Below are 4,768 nucleotides of genomic sequence, written 5' to 3' on the forward strand. Positions count from 1 at the left end.
AGGAGGCCATACTGCATCCTAGCTTCTCCTGCACACCCAACACATACACAGGAGAGTCGCTGAATCTGTGGAAGGTTCTAGAATTCTAGCTGTTTATCTTGTTTAAGGTCCATTCATCCGTCCACACTATGCTTAACTGTCCCTCTCTCCCCTCCAATCTGTCCAGTCCCTCAAGTTTTGATTACAGTTTTGAAAAGTAGTGACCCACTGTTTTGTGAGATGTCCTTCAGTTTATTTGTATTTTCTGTGTTGTCAGACTCCGGTTGTATGCTTCTTGGCCCATCCTACTGTAGTCACCTGGTGTTGCTAAGTTAATTGCAGATGATCTAACTGAGAAAAATGTCAGAGAATTCTATTAATCCTCTTTCTATCTCGGCATCCACTTCTGGTGTAGGGAGAATCTCATGTGCACTGTGTAAAACCATTCACCTGTCAATAAAAAAGTCTATCGTCAATAAGCTGAGACAGGAAATAGGAGGTGGGAGTTCTGGGATATAGAGAGAGGAATTATAGGAAATTATCAGGCATGAGAGATTCACCTGGAATGCTAATGGAGACAGTTACGTAAACCGGTGGAGAGGTAACTAACCACATGGAAGAACTTAGACTACAATAGACTGGATTACTGAGATATGAGCTAGTCAGCTAATGCTAACTTAGCATTCTGGCTTAGGCATTGTATTCATGAAATATTAAGTCTCAGAGTTGTTATTTCATGGAACAAAGTGACTGGGTAGAAACAAACCAGTTACATCTGGTTCTTGGTTGTTTTGACTCTTCATTCGTGAAGTGGTTCTCTGACCACTTCAGAGAGGCATTGATCTCTCCCTTCTCCTGTAATAGCTAGAGTAGAGACTACAATTTCTAGAACATCTCTTTTTAGTTATAGAAAACCCTGAGATTGAGCTGATGAAAGGCTGTCTAGATAGACATCTCAATTACCACATCTTGTTCTAAATGCTGTTACAGTCCTTGTTGTGGGGGGCAGAAGAGTTTCTGTTCATTAGAGTAAAGCCCCTTTCTTCCTCCTGAAGCCACCTCAGTCATGAACACAAAGCTGACTAGAGAAGATCCCTTGGTATCCATCTAAGCCACAGGTCAAGAATAATGGGGCCATTCATAGACACTCTGAGGCCTGCTTGTCATAGTAGTTTATTGGGACATCCTAGATACTTAAAAGTTAAGGCACTGCAACTGGAAGATGCAGATCACGCATTACTTGCTCAAGTTTCAGAGACAGGGCAGACAGTTCATGCCATCGCTTGTAATGTGCTTTACAAGGTAGGGACTCGGGATAAACTGTCAAGTAGCTCTGATTCAGACGGGCATGGGTTGACAAGGGCATAGTGTTGCTATGCTGCTTCAATGCAAAGTAGATGCTATCCATCAACCATGCTTGGACAAACAGACAAACAAACAACTGCAAAACCTCTTTGTCTCTAATATGTCAGCAGCCATGACTGCCTATTGGAACTCATTCAAAGACAAATTCCAGTATACCATTCCGGAGCTCTAGATAATGCACTTACTTAGTGGAAGATCAAGCTTCTTACTGGGTAGAGATCATTTTAGCAGGTTTTTTTTTTTTTTTTTTTTTTTTTTTTTTGTAAGAAAGCATCTTCTAGATTTTTCCCTCTCCAGATTTAGAAGGGCATGCATGAACTGGGGGGTGGGGGGGAGCATTTTGTGGAGAGTTTGCTGGGTGAGCAAAAGGACTGAGTTCAACTCCCAGGACCCATGTTAAAAAGCTGGGTCTAGTGGGTGTGTAATAATCCTGGAGCTAGGGAGGTAGAGATAGAAGGATGCCTGGGATTCCCTGACCAGCCAGCCCAGCCTGCTTCACAAGTTCCTAGCCAATGAGAGACTCTACCTCAAAAAACAAGATGGACGGCATTCTGACTTATAGCAGCTGAGGCTGTGATCTCTCCCCACACGCTCATACTGTGCACTCCCCGCTCTCAAGGAAATGTGTCTCTCCTCATTTTTCTCCAGTTTTGACATCTCGGAAGCTTGGGTTTACCATTCCCTGTGGCTGGCTCTTTTCTTCAGGTAGTTGTCCCCTCAGAACCTGCCACACTGCTGTGACATTACAGATGCCATTGTTACACTGAGGAGCTTGATAGAATTACAAACACTGAGAGCAAAGACAGCAAATGTAGAGGCCCTCACCCCACTCCCCACACACACAGAATTTACTGAGAGGCAGCAATGTCATCTTGCCACAGGCTACTGAATTGGGGTTAGGGGTGAGGAATGGTAATGGGGAGGAATGAAGATTGATGCAGGGCAATGGGAACCAGGAATCAGACTCCAGGTCTCAAATGATAGGCTGAAATAAGTCACATGGCCACACCTAGTTTCCAAGAGCTGAGTTCAAGCATGCCCAGAAAGCAAGCAGGGGAATAGTAATAGTTGCTATGGAGTCTAGGAAACATTTGTGAATGAATACAGCCCTGGCGGGTTAGATCAAACTCTGGAAAGAGCTTCAAAGACCACATTTCTCTCTTTCCCTTCATCTTGACCAAAGCCATACAGGGCTATGGTGATTGCAGAAGAGTGTGTTCTTAGGTCTATCTATCTATCTATCTATCTATCTATCTATCTATCTATCTATCTACCTATCTATCTATGGTGGAGCATACCAACAAGCCCAGCATTGGAGGGATGCAGAAGGATCAGAAGTTCAAGGTAATCAACTACATATAGGAGTTTGAGTCCAGCTTGGGCTACAAGAGACCCTGTTTCAAAACAAACAAAACAATGTGCTAACTAGTTGTCCCTAGCTTGACACAAACTAGAGTCACTTTGTAGAGGGTAAAACTCAATTGAGGAACTGCCTCCATCAGATTAGCCTGTCGGCAGGCCTGTGGGCCAGTAGGTCTGTGAGATATAAGAGAAGAAGCTGAACATGAGCCAGTAAGTACAACTCCTCCATGGTTCCTTCCATGACTTCCCTCAATGATCGATGGTGGGCCATGTAACAGATAAGCCAGATAAATAATTTCTTTCTCACTTTGGTTTTGGTCACAGTGGTTTTTATAGAGGGAGAAAGCAAGCTGGGACAGAAATTGGTACTGGAGAGTAGGCTATTTCTGTGACAGATCTGACAGTGTTGTTTTCTGGGAGGATTGTGGAAGTTTTTGGAACTCTTGGCGTGCTTGGAGCTTAATGAGCTGTTAAGGGAAGATAAGAATGTTGAGAGAGATGGAGAAGATGGAAGCCTGGCTTGTGAAGTTTCAGAGGGAAGCAAAGGCTCCATTAGGGCCATTGGCGTAATACAATTTGAATTAAGAATCTATAGAAGGGAAGCCTAGGACATTCAATGCTGGCCAGCAGGGGTTGAGGAATCAGCTGAGATTAATAACCCAGCATCATTGAGGGGAAGTCTTCTGGGCAGACTTTCCTCGGGGTCAGCACACAGAAGCTGTGATTCAGGGGTGGATGGGGGCCAAGGCTGCAACTCAAGCTGGCAGCAAGCTTGGGAGTGAGTGTCTCCCGTGGGAGAACTGTAAGCCTGCATTTGCTTCTCTCTTCTCTCTACTGTGGAGGTGATACGGCCCATTGCTTCAAATGCCTGCTGCTGGGACTGCCCCACAACACAGAACTAGCCTACTGATTGGCTGGACTGGCTTCCCAGCAAATCCCTAGGGTCATCCTGTTTCTATGCACCAGCGCTGGGTGATAGGTGCATAACACCATGCCTGGCTTCTAATAGCAGTACTGAGCTGAATAGCAAGTACTTTACCCCTGAAATCTTCCCCCACACATAGTTAGAAAAAAAAAAATCAGTGCTTATCACTTGGTTTTAACACCGTGAAAACATTTTATCATTTTCCAAGTGTGGGTGGTAGAGAGAGTTTCGGTTTAGAGTCAAGTTGACTGGCTGTTGTTTCTCATCTCCATTCTCACGTTGGGCAGTCTGTCTTCTCTGGGACGTGGCTATCTTCTCTGTATATCTATTTTCTAATCTGTAAATCAGGAACAGAATATTCCTTAGCTTCTGTTCTGGGAATGGGAGAAAAGATGTCCGAAGGGCTGGTCATTGTGGGTTTAGTAAATACTGCATCAAGTAGATCCTCAGATGAGGATGGAGGTATGGGGAGGAAGGACTACCCTTGGTCTTGCTTTCTGAACCATCTCTGTGTAGTTGAGATGGTAGTAGGGTTCTCAGTGTGTAAGTAGCCACTCATCTTTACTGTCTCTTTGACTGGATTAGAATTACCTGTGGATGTGTCCGTATGTGTTTCCAGAGAGTGTGTCAGGATACATAGCTCAGTGACTAGGAGTGCTTGCTGTTCTTCTAAAGGACTCAACTTCAGTTCCTAGCACCCATATTGGGAACAACCACCTGTAACTACAGCTCCAAAGGGGATCTGACATCTTCTGGGGGCACCTGCAGTCACACACACATCCTGCACATAAACACATAACTTCAAATGAAGAAGTGGACAATGAGCTGAACACTGGAATTCGTCACGTTGTTTCCTGACTGTAGATGCGGTTTGAGCAGCTACCTCATGCTCTTGCACCTCATGCTTTCTTTACCTTGATGAACTTCATCATCTCAAACTGTGAGCCAAAGCAGACCCTTGAGCAACAAGAAAGTAATCACTGCAATGTGGATGTACACACAGCTTCTGCCATAGAACAAGCCATAGCATTCTCTTGCATTTTATATTCTTTTTTTTTTAAAGATTTATTTATTTATTATATGTAAGTACACTGTAGCTGTCTTCAGACACTCCAGAAGAGGGCGCCAGATCTCGTT

General features: G+C 44.2%; 1 long non-coding RNA gene across 1 annotated transcript in view; it reads right to left on the reverse strand.

The window, feature by feature from the left end:
• Positions 1-211: 211 nt before the first annotated feature.
• LOC110307573 overlaps positions 212-4,768 on the reverse strand; it is a 61,901-nt gene continuing 57,344 nt past the window's right edge. Inside the window, exon 5 of the long non-coding RNA XR_002379423.1 lies at positions 212-429. This is a non-coding gene — a long non-coding RNA (uncharacterized LOC110307573). The remainder of the gene's footprint in view (positions 430-4,768) is intronic.

Source organism: Mus caroli, chromosome 13 (assembly GCF_900094665.2).
Source record: "Mus caroli chromosome 13, CAROLI_EIJ_v1.1, whole genome shotgun sequence".
Lineage (NCBI taxonomy): Eukaryota > Metazoa > Chordata > Mammalia > Rodentia > Muridae > Mus > Mus caroli.